This window comes from Panthera pardus, unplaced genomic scaffold (genome assembly GCF_024362965.1).
Source record: "Panthera pardus isolate Hobbes unplaced genomic scaffold, ASM2436296v1 HiC_scaffold_16, whole genome shotgun sequence".
NCBI lineage: Eukaryota > Metazoa > Chordata > Mammalia > Carnivora > Felidae > Panthera > Panthera pardus.
Genome location: NW_026526721.1, coordinates 136,616,397 through 136,643,906, shown reverse-complemented (window position 1 = coordinate 136,643,906; position 27,510 = coordinate 136,616,397). Strand labels below are relative to the sequence as shown.

At 37.2% G+C, this 27,510-nt stretch overlaps 1 long non-coding RNA gene across 2 annotated transcripts; it reads right to left on the bottom strand.

Moving 5' to 3' along the window:
* Positions 1 to 1,687: 1,687 nt before the first annotated feature.
* Positions 1,688 to 24,010, bottom strand: LOC109258429 (uncharacterized). 2 transcript variants are annotated; one of them, XR_002076314.2, is made up of 5 exons: positions 23,839 to 24,010; positions 22,617 to 22,721; positions 18,977 to 19,104; positions 16,595 to 16,701; positions 1,688 to 1,806 (listed from the first exon to the last, which is right to left on the bottom strand). It is a non-coding gene; the product is annotated as an uncharacterized LOC109258429 (long non-coding RNA). The 2 variants fall into 2 exon arrangements; XR_002076316.2 differs by lacking the exon at positions 1,688 to 1,806 and having other exon boundaries at positions 16,388 to 16,701.
* Between the last annotated feature and the right edge of the window lie 3,500 nt (positions 24,011 to 27,510).

Here is a 27,510-nt window from a genome sequence, read left to right as displayed (position 1 = left end):
CAATATGTCTCACGAGAGTGTATACAATGGATATACTACCAAGAATAGACATCAAACTATCCTCCATGCATTAGACCATTACCAACGCCAGTGAAAATCTGAGTCATTTCCCAGTCTTGCCCTCTACCTCTCCCATCAACAGGGTTCCGTTTTCTGAGTGTTGTGCTAATGATTCACTCTTAATAGTTTTCTGCACATATATGCATCTTTGAATAAATTCCCTAGTTCCATTTTTTTAAACTTTACATAAATAGAATAATGGCATTATCCTCTATAACAACTGTTTTTTATTTTTTTGCTGATAAAGTAGCTGCCTATGATTGAGTTTCATTATGGTATTCTCTTTGTGACTATCCCATGCTTTCTATATCCATTTTACTGTGGAACGATTTCTAGGTGTTTTTTCTTCCTCTTGTTATGAGCAGCAATGTTACAGATTCTTATACATATCTCCTGGTGTCTCTGTGGAATAGCTTCTTTTTGACAGATGCTGGACTAGAAATTGAGCAAATTTTCAATCGATAAGATATAGGACTTCCCATTGCTCTACAGGCTCGCCGACACTAATTATTCCAGAATTTTTAGCTTTTGCTAATTTTGCGTCTGTGACATGGTCATTTATTGTGGATTTTCCTGTATTGTTCTAATTACCAATGAGGTCACACATCTTTCCAGATATTTAATGGTAACTTGTATTTGTTCTTTTCTAAAGAGCTTGTTCAAGTCTTATACACATTGAAAGAAATTATTTCTACACGTTCCTACTGATTTGTAGTGATTATAAATTTTGTCAGTTAATATGTTGCAAATGTCTTCTCCCATTAAATGGGTTTTCTTTATATTCTTTAAATACTGTACTCTAATGAGCAGACATTCATAATTTTATTATCATCAATTTTCTCAATATTTCTCTTTGTGTCCTCTATGCCTTTTCATATATTGTTTAGTAAGTCCTATAACATTCAGAGTTGAACAACAATTATCCTATATTTTATTCTAAAGGTTTAAAAAATTTGCCTTTTTAAGTTTGTCTTTGATTAAGCTGAAATTATTTTTTGCATATAGTATTAGGAATATATTTTAATTTTTCTTCCATACAAGTAATACAGTGCTTTTAATTTATAACAATTTTGTAACAAATTTGTTATTAATAATACCATACAATTTCACTTATATGTAGAATTTAAAAGGCAAAAGAAATAAAACAAAACAGAAACAGATGCATAGATAATAGACAGCAATCTGGTAGTTGCCAGGAGAGGGAGGCGAAATAGGGTAAGGGGGTTAAAAGGTGTAAAATTCCAGTTATAAAATAAGTAAGACATGGATGCAATGTACAGCATAGAGACTACGGTTAATAATAGTCAAACCGTTTTGTATGGTGTTCGATTGTAGCTAGATTTATTGTGGTGACCACTTTGTTGTGTGTATAAACGTTGAATCACTTTGTTGTATGCCTGAAACTAATACAATATTCTATGTCAACTACACTTCAACTAAAAAAAAAAAAAATTGTTCCAGCACTATGCTTTGAATATTTTAACATTTTCTCACTGATTTTCATTACTAGCCACATCATAAAATAGGTTTCCATGTTTGAGTCTGTTTCTGGTTCCTCTCTGTCCCTTTGATCAATTCTGTGCCAATACCACACTGTTTTAATTACTTTTAAAAATCTTACCTGATGATTCTTCTTCATCAGTGTCTTGACTTTTCTTAGTTCTTTTCTATCCCATAAATCTAGAATAAGTTTGTCAAATTCTTTGAAATATACTAGTGAGAGTTTGCTTTGCAATTTTATCAAATCTATAGATCAATTTGAAAAAAAATTGACAATTTTACTATATTGGGTTTGTCTACTGTAAAACATTACTTTTAAATATCTCAGGAAAATTATGCAAATTTTAGCTAATGGTCTCACATATATTTTGTTACGTTCACTCTTACAAGCTTTCATTTTTCTTATGCCATTGTAAATGACATTTTTGAGTTTCAAATTTACAACAAACCAATACCATATGTCGCAGATAATGGCAGGGATCATATCATGATTAAGACAAGATAGTAATAAAGAGAAGAAGGGATTGGGCCATGAATAGAATTTGAGATTTCACAGTGTGTAATTAAACACTATGAAGACAGAACTTGGTCCAGTGGCTGTCTCTGGTGGTCTATGATTGGGGTGTAGGGGGGCACAAATAATTTTATATATTTAATTTTCCAAATTATTTCAATATGTATTTTAGTATCATTTTAAGAGAAATCACTCATTTCATCGTTCTCCAGAAAATATTACACTCTGCCTAAACTACCTTTATATATGTGTGTGTACACACATATGTATATATGTGTTTTTATTTTTGTTTTAACTCTGAAACAAGGTTCTCTGATCTCTCTAGTGGATGTGTTCTATTGTCTCACATGTTTTGGTCAGAAGGTGCTTATTTAATTCATGAAAATTCTTCTATGGGTAACAGTAAAACCATTTTATCCTTAGTAGAAATGAAGAATAATCGTTCAATATTAATAGTTAAACTATTTCTATATGTCATAAAGCTGTGATAGAGAGGAATCATATATTTCAATACTGCATTTTTCTTTTTTTGAGTCAGGAAATCTCAATTCCTATATCTTGTCTTCCTGTGGTTAGTTCAGTTCAACAAATACCTCTTGAGGACTTTTTCTAGACCAGGGAGAGTGTTACTTGCTGCAGAAAAACACGTAAGTTACGGTCTCTGTCTTAAGTGAGATAAATAGTTTCAACAACAGATGTACGAACAGAGCCCCAGATTGTAAGAAATATAACTTGGTTTCCTGCAAGAAGGAGGGCAGGTGGTCATGGAAATTTCAGAGTCATATTAGCAAATAATTTAATTATTTACATGGTTCTTTACGCGTTGATTCAGATTCAGGTTCTTAATAACTTTCATATCCTAAAGATATGAGTACAGTCCTGTTGCTACCTTTCACACTTATGACTTGTTGCAGCAAGTTGACTAATGAAAAGAGACTCCGTATCTGCCTCCGTCTAGTTTGGAAGGTACACAATATTTATTTGGAACAATGGCTGAGTTAGTGCTATATAATATTATTACAGGTCACTGTGGAATTGTGATCTCAGAATTATTTTGTCAAGTTATCTCTCATTCTTTTTAATACTCTAAACGCAGGACAGAATGGTCGAATGTTCTTTGACTGAATGAGAGAAAAAATGCACCCCGAACATGTGAAAAAATGCACTGTGATGAAAATAAACATATTTAAATTTGAAGTGAATTATTAAAAGAACAAATAGAATTATGACAGATCGGCACTGCATGGAGGCCAGGGAAATGGGGAGTGTATGTACATTTTATTTAGGTCCAGAAATGAGAGAACCAACTACTTAACATGCTCTACGTCACTCGGGGGTCTTTTACTTCTCACCAAAAGCTGCAGTGGAGCATTATTTCTAAAGGAGCCATGCTAATAATTAGAAACATTATAAAGCATGCCAAGGTTATGTTCTTAGCAGGTAAAAAAAACATCGAGATTCAAACCCAGGACTGTCTAGTCCCCCAAGGGTGTGCTCTCTCTTATAGCCTGCAAAACTTCCCAGCTATCAGAACTGAAATAAAAGCATCACGGGAACCATACAGAGTGGGGTTGGCACACGGCGAGTGCTTAACAAACGCTAAATGTTGTCTGTTTCTGTTATTATATTTTGCTACCATATAATTAGAATCTTCTAGGGAAAAATAACCAACAGTCAGAGGGACCACCATCCCTACTTGGTTTGTATAGCCAGCATTTCTCACAGTGTGCTGTGTACCTGAAGCACTGGAATCATCTGGGAATTTTCTTACAATGTCCATTCTGATGATGAAGGTTTAGGGAGGACCCCAAGATACTACATTTCTAATAAGGCTTGCAGATGATGCTGATGCTGCTGGTCCAAGGACCGCACTTTGGGCAGCAAAAGTTTACACATCTGTCTCTGAGTCACCTGGTACGTTTATTTAAAATGTGATTACTGTCCCTACTTAGAATACTTGAATGTAAGCCTTGGGAATATGAATTTCCCACACATCTCCAGGTACTTTTGCACACTAAAATTTAAGAACTATTTGTGTGTTCTGGAGTGCCTGGTGGCTCAGTCAGTTAAGTGTCCAATTCTTGATTTTGTCTCAGGTCACGACCTCATGGTTTGTGGGTTCGGGCCCTACGTTGACTTTGCACTGGCAATGCAGATCCTGCTTGAACTTTTCCCTGCTCCCTCATATTTTATCCTTTTCCTTTAGGGAGATAATTTCACAAAGAGATGAATCTGGATGAACAGTTATTCCAGATTTCTTCCCTGAGGTCAGTCTTCACCCTAGAGTTTCTGGTCTGCATGTGCGTGCGTGTGTGTGTGTGTGTGTGTGTGTGTGTGTGTGTGTGTGTTACATTTCGGGATTAGGCTGATGAACCAGCCACCCATATTTAGAGGGCAATGGCCATGTGGCTGTCCCTGAGAGTCACAAAAGAAATAGAAACCAGGATATCTAAGAAGGTCAAGAGAAACATACAAACCCAGAGAACCTCAGACAAAAGTCACAGAAAGGACAGAATATAGAAGGATGTTCATGAGTGCTAAGAGGTTGGTTTTGTGTATCAAAACAGGATTCTTGGAGAAACTATCTTAAACAGCAGTCTGACAATGTTTAATTCATCTAACACTTACTGGAAGATATTACATGTGTCATGTGCTGGATAAAAGGATATAATCCTTTTCCTCATGGTAATTGAAATGTAGCAGAAGAAGATAGCTTAATAAGGAGAGGTTAAACCTGAGTTCCTGGTGGGAAGAAAGTCAAAGAGCAAAGTAACTTTTCCAGTCATTTTTTTTAATTCAGTGAGAAAAACCTATGTCCACAAAGGTTTTTAATAATCTAAAATAACTGGAAAAATCCAAATATCCATCAACAGATGAATGAATAAAGAAATTGTGCTATATTCACACAATGGACCACTCCTCAGCCATAAATGAAATGAACAAATGATGTATGTAATAAGTGTATCTCAAAAGCATTAAGAGAAAGAAGTCAGATATAAAACAATGTACATTCTGACTCAACCTACATAAAATTCAGTAGAAGGTAAAACTAATAATTTTTAGCTAATATTAACACTGAGGTTGACAGTAATACGGATTTCCACACCATGAATACCTACATTAGAAAGATTATTACATAATAATGTAAAACATATACACGCATCTATATACCATGGTACATAGGTATATGTGTATGTATACATCAATATATACATATTGTTCAGGAAGAGGCAGGTAGGGTTTATCTTGCAGAAGATCAAACAATTTATACGTGGAGATATTAATATAGCCAATATAGAATGGTGGGGTTAATTTATCAATTTGTGAAGAAATTGAAAGGCCATGTCATGGAATTTTCATTTGATTTGAGAGGCAGTTGAAACTATTATTTCAGAGAAGTAGATTAAGGCAATAGTATGGTTCTTACCAATAGTATGGTAAGGTAAGGAGTATGGTTCTGATTGTGTAAGGTATTTTTCTTACTGTTCTTATAGAGTGAGACCTGGTGTGTTACAGACAGGAGGATGATTGATGTCAAGGAAGGACCTACAAGGAAAAGAAGGCATCTTAACAAAAATATCTGAAATTAAAAGTGTTTCCCTTTTAGTGTAGGTCTGAAAAAGCAGCTACTTTTCTGTGAAATGCACTGGGTCAGAAATGGCAGGAGTTGATAGTAAAAAAGACATGAAACATCCAAAAGGAGGGAGAAGGCCAACTTTCTTGTCAGAAGGGGGTTTTGTCAACAATGGAAATGTTTAAAAGGAATAGCACTTTGGCAGAGAGGAAAAGGAAGTCAATATGGAAAATGTTTTGTTTTATGTTATAAAAAGACACAGAAGTGCAACCTCCAGGTGCAGAGGCATTGAGGTTCAGACAGAAAAGAAGTGCAGGAAGTGTAGGTCTGCTGGGCTGCATTTCAGCCAGATTTGTGTTTGATGAATTCTCCAAATCTCACCTAAGGGAAGGAAAATGGAATAAACCGTGAAAGGCAACCATAGAGCTTCTAATGGGATTTAGCGTAATTTTAATTGTGCATTATCACAATACTCCCATAGGGGGACTTCTCTCTGGAATATTCCAGGTCAGGGAATCTCCATGGAAAGGACACAGGATTTGGAGTCAGATCGTCCTTGGGGTAAAGCCAAGCTTGAGTAATTGTTTAACTTATTTTAACTTCGATTTCCTCATAGACAAAATGGGATAATAACAGCATCTTCATAAGACTTGTGTTGAGGATTAAATGAGGTGATGGGTGTGAAGTGCCAGGTTGGGTATCTCCTACATAATTTTCTCTCAAATATTGATCGTTACAAGTCAATATGATAGAGGATGTGAATGTCCTTTTAGTTTCAACACGTCTGTTATTCCCAGTATGTAAAATAGCACACCCCATTCTTCTCTCCTTCAATCGAATGTCGGCGTCCCCTCCTTTCAGTTGTATATATTCCCATTCTGAAACTTATTATTTTTAAAAAGTGCCAAGTTAATTGGCAGCAGTGATGCATGGTAAGATAGCATTCACTGCAATTTGTTAAAAGATCCATGAAATGTAATCAACGGCCATCAAGTGATTCTTTCGTTTTTAATGAAAGAGCTAGATGTGTAATGGAGTGTTTTTCTTTCTTCGCCTTTGACTGAAAATTTGCCCTGTTAACATATCATGCCTTGTGGTGACATTACAAGTTTTCTTTGAAAAAATCCCTTTCTCTCTGGGGCACCTGGGTGGCTCCGTTGGTTAAGCTTCTGACTTTGGCTCAGGTCATGAACTTGCGGTTCATGAGTTGGAGCTCCGTGTCGGGTTCTTGTGCTGACAACCCAGAGCCTGGAGCCTGATCTGTGCCTCCCTCTCTCTGTTCCTCCCCTGCTCACACTCTGTCTCTCTCTCTCTCAAAAATAAAGATTTAAAAAAAAAATTAAAAATCCCTTTCTCTTAAAATGAAAACCAGCCAAGCAAAGTAAAAAGTATAATTTCCATGCACAAAAAGAACAAAAATCTCTGGGATTTATTTGTTTTTAGCTTCAAAACAAAATCCCCTTTGAAATATCTTGATGTATTGTGAATGCAGCAGTCCTCAAATTGATATCTGAATCAAATGTCTGTGTTTGCTAATCTCTTCACTGTTTTCTAAAGGTTGTCTTCCTTTCTGCTGAAATAATAAATGGGTAAATAGTCATATGTGAGATGCTTGCATCCTTAATATGCCAACACCTTCTGTCTTAGAGGCATATTGTGCCAGATGGAACATTTCACAAACACTGTAACAGACAAATTACATTAGATACCCTGGCCAGCACAGTGACACACAGCACCTTGATATAACTCAATTTTGTCTTTGCCTACATCTCAACCATTGCATTTTAAATCAGCAGTGGGGTAGTATAAACGATCATTGCTGAATAGAATGATAAATCCATCCACTATGTTTATAAAGCATTCAGCTTCTATTAATTTTTTTCATAGCAATATTTATGCTAATAGTCAAACCTCAGAATGGCAAAGCAAGATTGTTTTTCCCACAAAACCATTCTCAAAAGACAGCACCTCTTTCTACGAGTATTGTAAGGACTATGAGATGAAACAATTGAAATACATTTGAATCCTTGTTTTGGCATTTGCAGCTGAGCAAATGACTTAATGTAAACATTTTTTTCAGTTCTTTTTTTAAAGAAATTAGTAGCTTGAGGGTTGATGATAAATAATTCCCATTACACAAAATATTATGCCTTTTTGGTATTTAAAGAAGGAATATGCTTTTTTCCCCCAATATATAAATGGGGAAAGTAAGAGAACACTCAGAAGTAAAACAGCAACTAGACAGACAGATAGATAGATAGATAGATAGGTGGACAAATAGAAAGAGCTCATCTAACCCTGGGAAGTCAAGAATAGAATTTATTTTTCCAGTTTGAATAATAAAATAGTTTCTTGCATAGTCTAAGTGCTTAATTTAAATAAGTAACTCTAGCTTAAAGGCTTTCGTGTAGGTGTTGTTTTAGACAGGAATTAATATCAGAAGTTGCAAGCATTTAAAGATAGAATTAAACATTCTTAAAAAAATTATTTACGACAAAGATGGAATTTTGACAGCCCCTTTTCTTCACAAAGACCTGTCTGTTCTCTGTTGCCTGCCCTATTAACTTTCAGGGCACTTATCTGGGGGCCTGACTTTGCAGGCCAAGGATTCACAGCAGGCCCTCCCCACTTCCCATCATAAGGAGCTTTTATACGAAAATGTTTCCATTCTCAAGACAAGGCGATAATTATTTTTCTTCATGATGTGGCTTGCCTTTACAATCTAGTTTATTATGCAATTTAGTAGAAACTAAGGAAAGCTTAGGAAATGCCTCATGAATTCATGGATTAAAATCATTGTCATAATTGGACACTCCTTAATCTCATGAAGGAGACAATGAAATTTATAGCTGCATGACTAAGTGCAGAAATTGACAACTTTTTTCAATTAGTGGTCTAAAATATAATTTCAATGTGCTAGTGATGGTGAGTTAATTAACACATAAAGCACCGGTAAACCACGTAAATCAGAAATTGCATAAATCATAATAAAAATTCCTAAAATTTTATTCCTTTAAAAAAATAATTTTGTAGTAAGCATATTTGGAAATGTGTGATCAAATAAAATATGTTATACAAACGAATCTGGTCAGTGATTTAGCAAAGTATGTTTTTTTAAAAAATCTTTTGATACATCAGAACTGTTCTTTTTGCTGAATTAACTATTTGAGAAAGAAAAAATATATACATGATTAACTGAAACACTCATTATCATAATTTAAAATGACCACCATTTAGAATAAAGAATCTGATTTGATAGTGGATCTCTTTTTTAAATGTTTTCCATTACAAAATTAACATAACACATTTTTAGAAACTACTGAAACAAAAAGGAAATATACCCATAATCTTAACACACCCATAATCTTAATACACATTTCGTTATAGATTTTTAGTTTTACTCCCTATTCATTTTTTTTTATTATGCTGTCAGCCAGCTTATACAGCAATGTTCTTTTTCTTATTTTCTGTTGTATAGTCAGCATTTTGAGTCTATTAGTCTTTATAATACTCAATTTTAATAGTTGAAGAATATCCCATTCTGTAATTTTAAACCATCCCTTTATTATTGCACATGGGCATTTTCTTATCTGTAGTTTTACTGTAATTTGAATAGAATTGCCACTTTAAAAATGGTTGGAAGAGGTAGAATTGCTAGCTTGAAGCACATGAACTTGAAATTTTTCTTTGGCTATGCTTATTTCTTATTAGACTTTGAACAAAAGATACTTCGTACACAATTTAAAAACATATAAGCGAATGGATATTATCGTGAAGGTGTTCTCTCCATCTAAAAGTATTCCCCCAAAACTTATGAAGACTACGGAATCATGGGGAACTGAACTGGACTGCTCCTACTTACATGTGACCCAAGGCAAACCACTTAACATTTTCTTGGCCCCAGTTTTTGCAAGTGTACAAAAGTACAGTATTGGTATCTACCTCTGGGGTGTTTTGCTTATTAAACAAGAAAATACACGAAAAGTACTTAATATGATATCAAGCAAATTGTAGGTCTCAGCAGTATTCCTTAATTCCTTAAAAATCAATGCTGGTATTGACAATAATATATACTCAGGCCCTTGCTAAATAAATTCATTAAGTAGCATGTCTAAAAAAGTTTAGCTAAAAATGCATGATTATTAAATTAATACTAGTAACTAAAATGTCCTGAAAAGTCTCAGATGGGCTGGGCTTTTCCCCCCCCTGGGATTGGCCAGCAGTTTGGGCATCATATAAACTCTCCGGATCAGGTATCTGTACGATTGATTGAATTGGCCAGCTAGTCGATCTGAATTGGCTCTTGAGACAGTATTTATCAAATAGATGTGTCTCTGAGTGACGTGGATGGCTATAGGCATTCACATCTCACACTTCCACAATGACATGAGGATGTAATGTGTTCCTCTCAAGCTTTAATTTGGCAAGGAATCTCTGCCTCTGAAAGCAAGGATGTGACAGCTGTCTGAGGAGGCACACAATGTAAGGGAGGAATTACACAGCTGCAAAGACGGGGTGCTGCTCTGTCATTACCATCATCATCATTTAATATTTATCAGGGTGTCCACCATGTGCCTTGTGCTTTCCAGGCTGCAGGCATCCCTACGCCTCAGGAGAGAGAAGCAGATTAAAGTCAAAGATGAAACAAACACCCACCCTTCATCAGATGTACCTGCAATATTTAGAAAGATGCTACTTATTTCTGAATGCTGAGCTTGTACGTGCTGGTGGGCAGCTTCCCAGCCAGCAACAACAGGCCTTCAAAAGGAGAAGAAGCAAAGGTGAGATTGGGGAATCTTTTTAAGCAATGATCCTGATGCAAAAATAAGGTTGAACACTATTTTGAAGGTACGTTCTTCCTCTTTGTCTCTTTGTTGCCCCAGACGTGAGGTAAAGAAAGTGGATGGGACATCTTGTGTTTCAAGTGTCACATTTAAGATGTTAAATCACTCAGAGAAACCATTCATTTCTGGGAGGTTACTGTAGAGTAATGGTAAACGGTCTGTACCAAAGTGAGGGTTTACATTTTGATATAAGACAATACTATCAGCAATTTTTAATGGTATACTTTTGCTAGATTTATTAATGTTTTTGACTGTAGGAGAAATTAAGGAAAAAATAAAAATATATACAAAGAATATAATAAAAATTAATTCCTTAAATCTACCACGTTTAACATTTTGTGTACTACATTTCTGTTTAGGCATTTCTCCATTTTGGAAAGACTTTCCTTCTGAAACTTAATTTTCATCATTAAAATCTAAGTAACTTCTCATTAAAAATTTAATTATTTTTATTATTCTTTTAAATAGTTAATTAGCAAGAAATGCTTTATGATAAATAACTAGAAATTCTATTTCCTGGGACAAAAAGCCATGCCCATTTTAAATTGCAATGGATACTAACCAGTCTTTAAAAACACACATATAACAAAAGAAGTAAAGACAGAAGAGAATTAGGGGGACTAGAATTTCCCTTGTCCCTCAAACACAGCTATATTGAGGTCAGAACACTTGGAATACCAAGAATACAGGCTGCAGAGTGCCAGAAAAATCTCCGCAGGTGGAAAGAGACAGCTTGGTGGGACAGCTGGGTGCATATATGCGAATTGGGAGAGAAAATGGGCGGTATAGACATGGGGAGGGGTGGCAACGGGGAGGAACCCCTGTGGTACAGAGACAAAAGGAGGAAAAAGAGAAGCTGTGGAAGTGTGGTACTGTATTTGTTGTTTTTTTTTTAATGTAATTTATTGTCAAATTAGTTTCCATACAACACCCAGTGCTCATCCCAACAGGTGCCCTCCTCAATACCCATCACCCACCCTCCCCTCCCTCCCACCCCCCATCAACCCTCAGTTTATTCTCAGGATTTAAGAGTTTCTTATGGTTTGCCTGCTTCCCTCTCTGTAACTTTTCCCCCCCTTATCCTCCCCTCTGGTCTTCTGTTGAGTTTCTCAGGACCTACATATAAGTGAAAACATATGGTATCTGTCTTTCTCTGTCTGACTTATTTCACCTAGCATAACACTCTCCAGTTCCATCCATGTTGCTACAAATGGCCAGATTTCATTCTTTCTCATTGCCAAGTAGTATTCCATTATATATATAACCCACATCTTCTTTATCCATTCGTCAGTTGATGGACATTTAGGCTCTTTCCATAATTTGGCTATTGTTGAAAGTGCTGCTATAAACATTGGGGTACAAGTGCCCCTATGAATCAGCACTCCTGTATCCCTTGGGTAAATTCCTAGCAGTGCTATTGCTGGGTCATAGAGTAGATCTATTTTTAATTTTTTGAGGAACCTCCACACTGTTTTCCAGAGTGGCTGCACCAGTTTGCATTCTCACCAACAGTGCAAGAGGGTTCCGGTTTCTCCACATCCTCTCCAGCATCTATAGTCCCCTGAGTTGTTCATTTTAGCCACTCTGACTGGCGTGAGGTGATATCTGAATGTGGTTTTGATTTGTATTTCCCTGATGAGGAGTGACGTTGAGCATCTTCTCATGTGCCTGTTGGCCATCTGGATGTCTTCTTTAGAGAAGTGTCTATTCATGTCTTCTGCCCATTTCTTCACTGGATTATTTGTTTTTTGGGTGTGGAGTTTGGTGAGTTCTTTATAGATTTATAGATTTTATACTAGCCCTTTGTCCGATATGCCATTTGCAAATATCTTTTCCCACTCCATCGGTTGCCTTTTAGTTTTGTTGATTGTTTCATTTGCAGTGCAGAAGCTTTTTATCTTCATTAGTTCCCAATAGTTCATTTTTTGCTTTTAATTCCCTTGCCTTTGGAGATGTGTCAAGTAAGAAATTGCTGCCGCTGAGGCCAGAGGGGTTTTTTCCTACTTTCTCCTCTAGCGTTTTGATTGTTTCCTGTCTCAAATTCAGGTCCTTTATCCATTTTGAGTTTATCTTTGTGAATGGTGTAAGAAAGTGGTTTAGTTTCATTCTTCTGCATGTTGCTGTCCAGTTCTCCCAGCACCATTTGTTAAAGAAACCGTCTTTTTTTCCATTGGATATTCTTTCCTGCTTTGTCAAAGATTAGTTGGCCATACATTTGAGGGTCCAATTCTGGAGTCTCTATTCTATTCCATTGGTCTATGTGTCTGTTTTTGTGCCAAAACCATGCTGTCTTGATAATTACAGCTTTGTAGTAGAGGCTAAAGTCTGGGACTGTGATGCCTCCTGCTTTGGTCTTCTTCTTCAAAGTTACTTTGGCCATTCGGGGCCTTTCGTGGTTCCATACAGATTTTAGGATTGCTTGTTCTAGCTTTGAGAATAATGCTGGTGCAATTTTGATTGGGATGGTATGGAATGTGTAGATTGCTTTGGGTAGTATTGACATTTCAACAATATTTATTCTTCCAATCCATGGGCACGGAAGGTTTTTCCAATTCTTTGTATCTTCTTCAATTTCCTTCATAAGCTTTCTATAGTTTTCAGCATACAGATCTTGTACATCTTTGGTTAGGTTTATTCCGAGGTATTTTATGATTCTTGGTGCAATTATGAATGGGATCAGTTTGTTTATTTGTCTTTCTGTTGCTTCATTATTAGTATATAAGAATGCAACTGATTTCTGTATACTAATTTTGTATCCTGTGACTTTGCTGAATTTATATATCAGTTCTAGCAGACTTTTGGTGGAGTCTATTGGGTTTTCCATCTATTTGCGATGTACAAGAGACTCATTTTAGACATGAGGATACCTTCAGATGTATTTGGACAAGAGAAAAACCTCTCCGGACCACAGACTGGGGATGAGAAATACAGAGGGAGCCAGTCGCTACTTTGCAAACAGCCTCAATAGCTAAGGATTGTTTTCAGGGTTGCGAGACTTTGTCCAGACCAAAGCTGGCCAAGTATGTGCACCAGCTCCAGGGCTGGGTAGTTATCTTGGAGGTGCATAGGGAGAGAATAGACCCCCTCCCTTGAGTACTGTGTGAAGAGGGTATATTGCCCCCAAGGACAAAAGACCCTGCAGGTGCCAGCCAAAGGCCCCTTGGCAACTGGGTGGAGTGGTGCTACCCCAGAACTGGGTTTGTGTGGTGTGGGATCCTTTATATGGTGCATTTTGCATCCCAGCCAAGGGCCTAGGTGGTGAGGGAGACAGTGGAGCAGGGCAAGCTGACCACCTGCACTACTCTGTGAGGACTGCCTGAACAGCTGGTTTGAAACACCAAGTCTGGGGAAAAGAAATTGGAGTGTCACCATTTTTCTCCCCAACACCAACACGGTGGGGTTTCAGAGAACAGAACAGCAGCCCCCAGTGGAGGTGGGACCCACTTACACCAAACCCTGCCCGTCTGTTCCTGGTCATTTACACTGAGCAAGCCAGATGGCCTCGCCTCCTCCAGACCAGCAGAGCCACCGGTCCCAGGCACCAACAGACAACTGTCTGAGGTTTTGTATGTTTATATTATTTGTTTTTGCTTTTTATTTTCTTCCCTTCTGTTCTCTTTTCCCTTCTGTTTCTTTCTACCCTCCTCTTCCCCCCAACCTTTGGAATCAGGCTCATAGTTTCTGATTTGATTTTTGATCAATTCTTATTGTATTTCTATATCTGTATCTATATATCTATATACACACACACTGTATATATATATACATATATATATATACATATATATAAATATATATGTATATATATATATAAATATCTATATATCAATATGTTTATATAGATATCTACATATAAGGCTATATCTATTTATCTATATATAAATTTATATATATATATATATATATATATATGTCATATATATATATTTTTTTCTCTGTCTGGTTGTTTGTTTAATCATGGATTTTTATTCTTTTAACACCTTTTCTGTATCTTTCTTCTTTATTTCTCTCTCTCTCTCTCTCTCTCTCTGGCTTAAGCCTTATAGTTTCTTTGATTCTCTGTCTGGTCTTTTTTTTTTCACCCCTTTCATCTTTCTCTCTGTATGGGATAATGTTCCCTCCCCCCTTTCTTTTTTTCTGTGGTTATTTCAATGAACAAATCAAATCACACCTGGTGGAAGGTACAAACAATCCACCACTACGAGTAAGGAGGAGCTTTGCAGAGGACTGACCAGTGGGAGAGAGCAGCCAAATATGCAAAAACAGAGTGCATGCAACACACTCCAAAAACACTTCCTGAAGTGCCAGGTCCTGAACAGTGTATGACCTCTTTTTAATATAGTAGTTCTCAAAGATGCAGGATACATAGCAAGCTATTAAAACACATAAAAGACACAAACCGGGCCAAAATGACAAAATGGAAGAATTCTCTTCAAAAGAAATTCCAGGAAGAAATGACAGCCACAGAATTGTTCAAAACAGATATAAACAATATATATGAACAATTTAGAATAACAATCTTAAGACTAATAGCTGGATTTGAAAAAAGTATAGAAGACAGCAAAGACTCTATTGCTGTGGAGATCAAAGACCTAAGAAATAGTCATGATGAATTAAGAAATGTTGTAAATAGGTGTAAAATAAACTAGGTGAAGCGACAGCAAGGATGGAAGAAGCAGAGGAGAGAATAGGTGAAATAGAAGATAAAATTATGGAAAATGATGAAGCTGAAAAAGAAAAAAAGAGGGAAAGGAAATTACTAGATCTCGAGGGGAGAATTAGAGACCTAAGTGATTCAATGAAATGAAATAATATCAATATCATAGGCATTCCAGAAAAAGAAGAGAGAATGAGCCAGAAGGTTTATTTGAACAAATTATAGCTGAGAGCTTTCCTAATCTGGGGAAGGAAAGAGACATCCAAGTCCAAGAGGCATACAGAACACCTTTCAAAATCAACAAAAACAGGTAAACACCATGACATATCATAGTGAAACTGGCAAAATACAAAGATCAAGAGAGAATTCTGAGAGCATCTAGGGACAAACAGGTCTTGACTTACAAGGGTAGACACATAAGGGTAGTAGCAGACCTGTCCACTGAAACTTTACAGGCCAGAAGAGACTGGCAGGAAATATTCAATGTGCTGAATAGGAAAAATATGCAGCCAAGAGTCCTTTACCCCACAAGGGTGTCATTCAGAATAGAAGGAGAGATAAAGTCTTTCCCAGACAAACTGAAGCTAAAGGAGTTCATGACCACTAAACCAGCCCTGCAGGAGATCCTCTGCTTCCTTCTGCTCTGTGAGTGGAAAGCAGCAAAGACTACAAAGGACCAGAGACATTGCCACAAACACAAAACCTACAGATAACACAGTGAAACTAAGTTTGTATCTTTCAATAATCACTCTGAATGTAAATGAACTAAATGGCCCAATCAAAAGACAGGGTATCAGAATAGATTAAAAACAAAAACAAAAAACAAGAACCATCTACATGCTATCTACAAGAGACTCATTTTAGACCTGAGGATACCTGAAGATTGAAAGTGAAGGGGTGGAGAACCATTTATCATGCTGTTGGATGCTAAAACACACACATATACACTAAGAATCTACTCCTACAAGTAATTTATGAGAATTTCCCTCTGTTTATGCCCTTGCCAAGCGTGGATACTGGCTAAAGTTTGACATTTTATTATTGTTATATTTGTTTTTTTATATAAAAATTTGTTAAAGAATTATTTCATATGTTTATTGACCATTTTAGATTTTTCTTATGTGAATATATTATTTATTTCACCACTGAAAACTTGGCTATCTTTTTTTCTTTTTCCCCTGACCTGTGCTAGCTCTTTACATTTTCTGGTGTCAAAGCAAAAATTGCACCAGAAAAAATAAACACACAAGGAAGACTTTATTCAAGGCCATTTCAATAGGGTAGAGGCCAGAACTCTGAATGAACTCAACTCTGGAATTGAAGGGCAGGGAAGTTCTAAGTATGGGGGTGAGACAGAGAACGCAGGTCATCTGTGTTTACAAACTAGCTTTACCCAGGAGAAAGTAAACTTTCTCATAGAGCTCTGACAGGAGGGAGACTCATACCTTCCCAAAGAAACTGGAGATACACGTGGGGTTCTGTCTCGTTTGAAGATTGCATTTCCAAGAAGTAGCTCCTGGGTCCTTGAGAAAGGTATTCTTGGGTCATAAAGCTGTCAAGAGATGTTTTAAAATTTTTACAGAGAAGATTATAGGAAGATGGCAGAGTAGGAAGCACCAGGCATCTATCTCACCAGCTAGACAATAACTGCACTGGCACAATCTATCTGTGTAACTACTTCGGAAATTTAGAGCCTACTGATTGCTTGACACTTCTACGGGAAGATATGATTGGTAAATCAAGGTTTATTTTGCTTAATCCCATCTCTTATCACTGCAGCAGCTACCTAGCCCTAGCCCTACTCATGGCACACAGCTATGCACCCACTCCATACACACAGCTTGTGGGAACCAGAATGTACAAAATGCACCCTATTCTCCAAATAGTTGGATCTATCCTTTAATTGTGGGCTGCGGCTTCCAGTTACAAAGGTACAGACAAAAAAAAGCTGCGGCCATTGTTGCATTTCAGCCATCATTATGACCCGCTCCCCCACACCCGCCCCACCCCAACTGAACTTCTGGGAGATTTAAAGGGCCAGTGCCCTTCTTCCTCATCATCTTTACCTGTCCCCCATTTGGGGAGCCAGACATTAAAGACTGGAACATTCAAAACCAGTTGCATATATGGGGAAAGTGAGAAAGTGACCATGTATTCTCAGGGAGAGGCAGTATGGTGGTGCCTCAAAAAGTTAAAAATAGAATTACATCTGGTTCAAAATCCCACTTCTGGGTATATACCCAAAAGAATTGAAATCAGGTTCTCAAAGAGATATTTGCACACTCATGTTCACAGCAGCATTATTCACAATGGCGAAAGTGTGGAAGCAGCCCAAGTGTCCATCAAGAGTTGAAAGGATAAGCAAAATGTGTACATACATACAATGGAATTTTATTCAGCTTTAAAAAGTAAGGACACTCTGACATATGTTGTAACATGGATAAAACCTGATGACATTATGCTAAGTACAAGTGAGTCACAAAAAGACAAATTCTGGACGTTCCCACTTATGTGAGGTACTCAGCATAGTCAAAATCCTAGAGAAGAAAGTAGAATGGTGGTTGTCAGTGTCTGGGGTGCAGAGTTTCATCTTCACAAGATTAAAAGGGTTGGATATGATGGTGATGATGGTTGCACAACATCATGAATATATTTAATAGCACTTCATCGTACACTTAAAATAGTAAAGATGGCAAATTTGATGTTATGTGTATTTTACCACCATAAAAAAATACTGAAAAAAAAATATTTACATATATCTCAAAGGGGCACAGAAAGCACTTACAAGCTTTCTAAAGAAAATGCTCTAAAACAAGTAGGTCAGGGCCTAGAATCAGGAAGAAGCTGAGGGGAACATTAAGAAAGGTTGTTGAATTCTATATTACAAATATTTTCTCCAGGTCTGCAACTGACATTTTAACTTATATGCTTTTTTTGTAAAAGGATTTTAATTTTTATAGAGTAATTAAGGATTTTAGGATTTGTATTGGTTTCAGAAGATTCTAAGTTTAAAAATATATTTTTTCCGTTCTCTAATGCGTGTATTTCGGATATTGGTATTAATTCATCTGAACTTATTTTTAGAAACTAATATTTTTCTCCAAATTCTATGGCTAAATATCCTACTACCACTTATTTACAGGTCCATCCTTTCTTGTCAGTGTTAATGCCAACTTTATTTTATACCACGTGGTGTTAATCATGGGGCTACTACTGATCTCACTCTAGTCTGCCTATGTATCTGTTTAGAATTCATGAATGAGGAGAAACAGACTATGTAAAGAATAGTGAAAGACAGTGTTTGGGACTGAGAAAACAGAAAACATAGAAGTTCCGAGATGGGAAGGATCTCGTTTTTTCAAGAAGGAACAGGAGATTGGTATGTCTAGAACGCAGTAGGTCAAGAGGAGAACGGTTCAAGATCAAGTTTAAAATATGAGGGGGGCAGATCACACGTGGTTGGTGGTGCTTCTGTCTAGTGAAACTCACAAGGAGTGTGGGTGGACACATTTGTGGTTACTGCTTTTCTGGAGAAAATTAGAGACAGGTAAGGTCTGTCTCTTCTCCAGGCCTCCCTGGACCTCTGTCCTTCTCAGACCAGTTACAGAAGAACCTCCATTGGATGGTTAGGGAAATCTCAGAAAAGTACAGTGTGGAGATTATGTGGAAGTTCAATCTAAATTACTTGCTCCCTTAGATTATGCAGAAGCTCTTCCAGACTTAGCTGTTGAAACGAGTGTCCTATATAACTTTCTCTCTCTAGACCCCAGGGCCCACTCTGTCCCATCTTCTCCCACAGCCCTTTTAAATTTTCCCCAGGTCCACACCTTTAGACATTCCATAAAAAAACACACTGGTCTTCCAGGGATAAGGAGCTTCATCCTCTTCAGCACCTTACAAAGTTGTGAGCCGGTGGGATTTACTTATATGCCAGATTATTTTACCATAAAGATGCCTGAGGAGAAGGAGGAGACAGAAATCATCAGGTTCCATTAAAGTGTTACCTTTGGTTTCCTAAACTTTCAATATCCAATGACATCTCTACGTTATAGTATTTTCCTTCTTTTTAATGGCTTTTAATGTTAATATAATACGTGGATATTTAAAGATCTATACTGGTATCATGGATTGCAAGCAAATATCTGAAGAATAATAGAAAACCTCAGAGCCTTTGGTATTTTTGGAGTGGATGGGTGGGTACTGGTCATATATCCTCATAGGCAAAGTCTTAAAAATTTGAAGATGATTATGGTGATAAAACCTGCACTTAAATAATGTATACACGTATGATCACATATACTATCCTATTTGAGTTTCACAACATCCTTAGAGATAGGTTTAATTATTATTTTTGCCACCTTACAGCTAAGAAACAAGTTCAGTAAGAAGAAATTGCTTTATTAATAACATATATGCACACAGAAGATGGATCTGGAAGCCAGTTTCTCTAACTTTGTAGCCCTTTCAGGCACACCATTCTGTCCTTATTCTACTAAAAAATTTTTTAACGTGTATTTATTTTGGAAGGAGACAGAGACAGAGTGTGAGGGGGGCAGGTGCAGAGAGAGAGGGAGACACAGAATTCAAAGCAGGCTCCAGGCTCCAAGCTGTCAGCACAGAGCCTGATGGGGGGCTCAAACCCACAAATGGCGAGATCATGACCTGAGCCAAAGTCGGACGCTCAACCGACTGAGCCACCCAGGCGCCCCTGTCCTTATTCTATTTAACTAGGGAGGCAGCAATATTGTCACTCTACTCTTTACATTTTTTTAAGGGCTACTATTAGGAAAACGAACAATTAACTCACTATTAGAAAAGCAAAAAACATTGTTACTTCTTAGTCATGAAGGCAGAAAGATTATGCTAACAGAAACTTGAACTAATGAATAACCTTTTATCATGAATTATAATGTAATACCTGTAACATCTAGCTGTAACAATATTTTAATTTTGTGAAGCTTTCTGTAGTACTGTTGGCACACTGATATGAAAATCAAGCAGAAAGAAATATTGAAAGAATCTTAATGGGAGCCATTACACAGATAACCTGCATCCTCAGAATATTTATAAGTCAAAGAGAAACTATTCCATTTCTCCATTTGAGAAATGAAGGAACTTTGGCCTGAGGGAAACTTGAGAAGCCACTGATAGCTTTACTTGGACATATTTTTGGAATCTCCATGTTCATCTCCTCCTTTTCTTGTGATTCTTCTTCACCATTTCTCCTACCTCACCTGGGGTGTTTTCACGACAGTGTTCATTCAGATACATAAACGTTCTCCAGCAACATGCATTTTATTTTATTTTATTTTAAATTTTTTTTCAACTTTTTTTTTTTATTTTTATTTTTTATTTTTGGGACAGAGAGAGACAGAGCATGAACGGGGGAGGGGCAGAGAGAGAGGGAGACACAGAATCGGAAACAGGCTCCGAGCCATCAGCCCAGAGCCTGATGCGGGGCTCGAACTCACAGACCGCGAGATCGTGACCTGGCTGAAGTCGGACGCTTAACCGACTGCGCCACCCAGGCGCCCCGCAATATGCATTTTAGAGTGGCCCTTACTGTATTTTGAAGATGGTTTTAGCTCTTCAGGGAAAACAAAATAAAGACAAGTCTTTAATTATAAGCTGAATTTCCAGGCAACCAGCGCTATTTCTACTGTGTCATTTAGCCATAGACATTCTTTTATGTAGACACTGGGTAGTGTATGTGGAATAGTGATCGTTTCTCTTGAGGATTATAATTTAAGAGCTGCTTGGGTGCACTGGAGATGATAACGTGCTCCCTTTGTTATAGTAAGAGGCTATCACACCAGTCAGAGTGGCTAAAAGGAACAAATTAGGAAACTACAGATGCTGGCAAGGATGTGGAGAAATGGAAACCCTCTTGCACTGCTGGTGGGAATGCAGACTGTTGCAGCCATTCTAGAAAACAGTGTGGAGGTTCCTCAAAAAATTAAAAATAGACCTACCCTGTGACCCAGCAATAGCAATACTAGGAATTTACCCAAGGGATACAGGAGTGCTGATGCACAGGGGCCCTTGTACCCCGATGTTTATAGCAGCACTTTCAACAATAGCCAAATTATGGAAAGAGTCTAAATGTCCATCAACTGATGAATGGATAAAGATGTGGTTTATATATTCAATGGAATACTATTTGGCAGAGAGAAAGAATGAAATCCTGCCATTTGCAGCAACGTGTAGAGAACTGGAAGGTATTATGCTGAATGAAAGAAGTCAGTCAGAGAAGGACAGACATTCTATGTTTCCACTCATATGTGGATCCTGAGAAACTGAACAGAACACCATGCGGGAAGGGAAGGGGAAAAATAGATACAAACAGAGATGGAGGGAGGAAAACCACAAGAGACTATGAAATACAGAGGACAAACTGAGGCTGGATGGGGCCTGGGGGAGAGGGAAAATGGGTAATGGGCATTGAGGAGGGCCCTTGTTGGGATGAGCACTGGATGTTGTATGTAAGCCAATCTGACAATAAATTATACTCATTAAAAAAAGAGGCTAGACTTTATATTCTTCATTCATAGTCGCTTCCTTTTATCAAAAACTCTTCAAAAACATAGGTCATTTGATTGTCTTGCAGCTAAAATTTAGGGGGAATAATACTTGGCATTTGGTTAATAATGCATAGGGATACCAAACACGTATTTGTGAGAGAAAACACTCTTTCTGAGTTGAACGGATAATTTGCAACCTGCAAAAACACTCTGACAAACTGAGCCGGGCAAATTGGCCATTTCAGGTCAGCTTGGCTGTTCTTGATGTATTCAATGCTGAACATTGTCATAACAACACTGCATTTTATTTCTACAATCTCCATGCACTATAAAGGAAGTCCCCTAGGTGCTAAATAAGACTAAGAGCAGTGAAAAGTTGTTGTACAATAAACTCACAAATAATTTAGCCATTCCAAGTGGATTTATAATACACCTTTTGTGCCGAAATGACACAACACAACAAAAAAAACAAATCTCAAATTAGTGTGTGTGCATATAAAATTAAAATTATATGTTACACGTAAATATATAATTTAAAAGCCAAGAAAAGAAAATTGGAGAAGAAAAAGAAAAAGGAAAAGGCAGTTGACTGGAATAGCGGATTGTCTCCTCAGAGTCAGAGGGTCCCATTTCTCTTTAGCAACAGGACAGATAGAGTCCTCTTGATTGATTTTTTTCCTGTGGTTTGAGCTCTGGTTCTGAGACTCTTTGTTGAGCATTCATAGCTAGATTAGGAGTCCAGATAAACTATGGTCCCTGTTTTAATTAAGACCAGGAGGCAGCCATAGGAGTTCTTTTGAAATAAATTACAGTGTATTTTCTCCATGAAGAGAATCAGGAAGCTAGAGCACAATAAGAAAGAGAATGAAAAGTAAAGGAAATGGGAAAATGCATTGGATGGTACCACTGATTGTTACCAAAAATTAATTTGTTCTTTTTTGTGAACCTTTTCATCAGGAGAGTCTCCATCAAGTGCAACATGATGTTTCCAATGAATGTCCTCAAGGCAATAGAAGTAAAAATTCACCCTGTGTTGCAGCAAATGCTCACCCTGAAATTGAACAGAAGCGATCAATTCAAGTCCAAACAATAACATTTAAACAAATAATAAGAAAGACTCCAGATCAGGGGATGATATAATTAAAAGGCAGCCTCTTGAGAACTAAAAAGGTTTGGGGTTTAAAAAAATCCAATTTCAATAAAAAGAAACCTGTTGAAAAATGTAATCATATTTCAAAATAATTCACTTTTAGAGGAAAATACTTTTTTTTTTTTACATATTCAATTCAGAATGGAATATTGAACCTGAGTATACAGAGGATAGCAAGGGCTGCTTTAGAGTGTTTTCATTATAATTGCTTTGATTTTCTTTGTTATGATTGCTTGCAAGATCTCTGAGGGCAGATGATTATTATCTCTATTTTTTTCAGAGAAAGAAATGGACACAGACACATCCAATGATATATACCCAAGTGGTAGAGACAGAAACATTGGTTTTGTGAGTCCTCATCACCAATGTGTTCCTATAAAACAAGCATTTTTTAAAAAGCAAATGACAACAATATTTTTATGAAACAGTTTCTGATTTAATATCAAAGTTTAATTTATATAATATATGATTTCTAAACTTTGGTCCTTAGTTTTGAGATTTGGAGCTGACATGTTTCTGATTAATGAATGTATGAATTACCTTGAGTGAATATGCCTGTGGTATTTTAGAAGTTTTTGGGGTTTTTTTTTTGTAATTTTGAAATAATTTTAGACTTTAAGAGAATTGAGGGCACCTGGGTGGCTCGGTCAGTTAAGCATTCAACTCCTGATTTCAGCTCAGGTCATGATCTCACAGTTCGTGAGTTCAAGCCCTGAATCCGGCTCTGTGCTGACAGAGCCTGGTTGGGATTCACTCTCTTCTCTCTCTCTCTCTCTCTCTCTGCCCCTCCCCCAGCTTGCACGTGCATACACACATGCTCTCTCTCTCTCAAAATAAACACACATTTAAAAAAAATTGTAAAACTAGTACAAAGAATCCCTTATACCCTTTACCTAGATTCTTCAAAATATAACTAGAATTAATAATTAAAGTCAGGAAATTAATCTTGATAATAATATTAATATTTAGATCTACAGACTGGTTTTGCCAACTGACCCACCAATGTTCTTGTACTGACCCAGGATCTAATGTAAGATGAGGATTCATTTTGTTGTCATGGATTCCTATTTTCCTTTAATCTGGAAAGGTTCTTTCATTGACCTTTGTCTTTCATAACCTTGATATTTCTCCAGAGTACTGGAGTGTTAATTTGTAAAGTACTTCTTGCTTTAGTCTGATGTTTTCTCAGGACTATGTATTTGTGCTAAGAATGCCACAAAAATTCTGCTGTGCCTTCTTGTGACATCATGCTTATCTCACACTCATGATGCCCATAGGTCTTATTACTGGTGAAGCTAAGGTGATATCTGCCAGATTTCTACACTGTAAATTATTATTTTTCTTTTTGTATTTAGTATCATGTGGGGAGATGCTTTGGAATTATGTAAATATTTTATTTCTCATCACGCTTTTGCCTAGCATCCATAAATGATTCCTTACTGAAGTGACTATTGTATTTTGTATATTCTAAATTTATTAGTCGGAATTCTGCTTTCAGCAGAACCATACATTACCTACCATTTATTCATTCTTTCAATTTTTTAATCAGTATGAACTCGTGGCTTCTTATTTTAATGTATGGGTAATAATCTAGTAGTATCATTATTTATTTATTTTTTTCCGGGGACATTTTATAAATCAATCTGTTGGAAGTGTCAGAAAAACAGGTTATAAAGGTGAATTGGTATGAGCTGGTAAGATCCCTTTTAGGGCTGAAGTTCTATGCTCTGGATGTTCCCACATTTTGGAATGTGTCTGAGGTGCAATTTGCTACCACGCCTTCCTTTGCTGGAAATATATTTATGAGCCTAGAGACCATTACTGGGTTTCAAAAGTGTTTTTTCTGCACTGAAGTCTGATGGTCTGCCCGTGGGCTAATCCTTGGGCTCAGCCAGACACTGCCTTGCTCTATTTCTAACCCTGCCTCAGGCTATCACCCAGATCCCTTCACTTATCCATTCCTTCTGCGCCCCGGAAAGCCCCAAACACTAAAAGTTCTTCAGCTTTATGTTTCTAATTTATCAAAATAATAACATCATCATTCCCCACTCAGGTGGCTCTTTGCAATGGGTAGGCTGTCATTTGGGTTCTCCTCATTAGCGATCCCGAGACCAGGATTCATTTGTCAGTAGTATTGCTTGAGAAGTTCAGATAACACAGGTGGAGACATGATAAAAGGCATGGAAAGCAGCCAGTGGAAGGTGTGCTATTAATATTAAGCCAGCTGACGTAGCATACAAGTTGAGCTAAATCCTACTTGGACTCTGGAAACTGATACAAAACACAGACGTCATAATTAGGCAATCTGAAGTATAAGGCAACTAGAGTATTTATATACTAATTCTAGAGAGCCAACGGTTGAGAGTTGCTCCTGGAGCTGTTAGTTCCTCAGTATTCTCCCTGTTCTGTGTATGCACACACATGAGCACATAGATAGTGAGGTTTTCCATGGTTTCAGGGGGAAAAAAAAAGAAGCCAGTGTTTTCAGAGTTTCAGATACGGGAAGTTTGTTATTGGCTAGAGACACTGAAAGATGCTAGAGTTATGGGTGAGGCAATGATAAGGTCTGCTACCCAAGTCCTTTTGTGTATTTTATTTAAGGCTCTAAAAGAATCATGCCCAAGTAGGGAGGACAGATGTCATTTTCATTGTATAAATTAAATAGCTGAGGTGTGGAGACGTGAGTGGCAAGCTTAAGGTCACATACTGTAATGTATGTACATAAAGGATAGGGCTAGACAACTGCAGCGAATAGGGGAAAAAAATACAATGTCTTCACACTTCCCTTTTTTAGAGTATGGAGTTGCTGGTATTAGGTTGACCCTTACAGGGAAGAGATTTGCTCCTTAGCTTTCTAAAGTGGACCCTGGGACCTCTCAGCCACAGGAAGTCCTCAGACATACTCCAAAGTGCAAAATGGCACGAACCATCCCCATTTCTCGGTGATTTACATTTTGCTGCTCTGCTCAATTGATACCACTGAGTAATGACCTATATTTCATTTCTTGCTGACTTTACCTGCACATTAGGCAGTTTCTATTAAAGTCCTAATGTACCAAAGCAAATGGCTGATCAGGAGATGGGCACATACAACCCCAAAGTTTCCTTAGAGTCATCCACCATGAGACCCAGTCAAGCTAATGCCTGGAATCTAAAAACTAGGAAATGCCTGAGCTAATTCAGCACTAAAAATAAAGGAAGTGCTCCGTATTTTTACTAGACATAAATGCAATTATAGATCTAAGAAGAACAGAATTACTGAACAGTCAAAATTATATTAATTCATTTATTTACTATTTTATTTACTATAAATAAATATTTATTTAGCTTATTAGTTATAGTTCATTTATTGATTCCTATTATATGCCTAAATCTGTGTAAGCACCAACACTATAAAAATACATGTCATTGTCCTTGCTTTTATGAAACATACACTCTAGGGAAGTATGGAATTCAAGGAACTCCCTAAAAATTGAAAACACTTGTGATGCAAAATGGTAGTCTACAATAGAATACAGGGTGGCAGAAAATGAAACTGGAATGACAGATTGGATCCAGATTGTGAAGGGATTTTAATGTGATGACAGGGGTTCTGGATTGTTTTAGGTAACAAGGAATCAGTGGATGTTTCTTCAAAGCAGTGGTATGACTTAGAAACAATATCAAGAAAGTGAAGAAAATTATGACTCCCTCAATTAGGCAATCCGGTTCTTGAGCACTATCGTCTCCTTCAAAGAAATGCCCTGCTATTAAAAATGACCTAATGATTCTATGGGCCATTTGGTCACAACTTTTTAAATTTTTTAAAAAATTTAATGTTTATTTATTTTTGAGGGAGAGAGAGAGAAAGCAGGGGAGAGGCAGAAGATCCCAAGCAAGCTCTGTGCTGATTGCCTGACGTGGGGCTCACACTCACCCCAAGATCATGACCCAAGTCGAAGTTGGATGCATAACCAACTGAGCCACACAGGCTCCCCTTTTTGGTCACAACTTTTGAGTAACTTGCCTTGTTTGTTTTCTTTGAGGGCACATCCTTTGCTTGCTGATATTTCATCCATGATTCTGACCCACCTGTAGAAAGCATTAAAAAATCCATAGATAAATGAGGGGAATATTATAGGTTATGGATCTTTGTAGTGCTTTATCTCTCACAGAAATTTTTTTCAAAGGAAACTTCTGAGTATTCCCTGCAGAATAACTGTCTTATTGGTTCAGTGAAGCAATGAAAAACAGGCGATGAGAATGTCTAAGAAGAATATCAATACCAATAACATGTAAGTAGTGAGGTTTTGTTATATCCCAGACACTATGTCAGGTACTGCAGGCGGAATTGGGAGTAACACGGGTAGATTCACCTCCATCCTAATCTGATAGGTGGGTAAATGTGGAGAGAGAGCTGAATCATGGAAAGAGCAATGAGATTTGGGGACTGGGATGTGAATGCCACACGAACACTGGGAAAAGTGCCTCACTTCTTGGTCTTAGCTTATCGTTTATAAAATGGAGATAAGATAGTTTACTTTTTATAACTCTCAATCCCCATTAATCTCTTTCCACTAACCCTGCTCTATTCAAGTATTTATCTATTCTTAAAAATGTATGACATGTTTCTATATTTGTTAATCTCTCCCCTCATTAAAATACAACGTCCACCAGGGCAGAGATCTTAACCAGTCTTGGCTACTGTGGT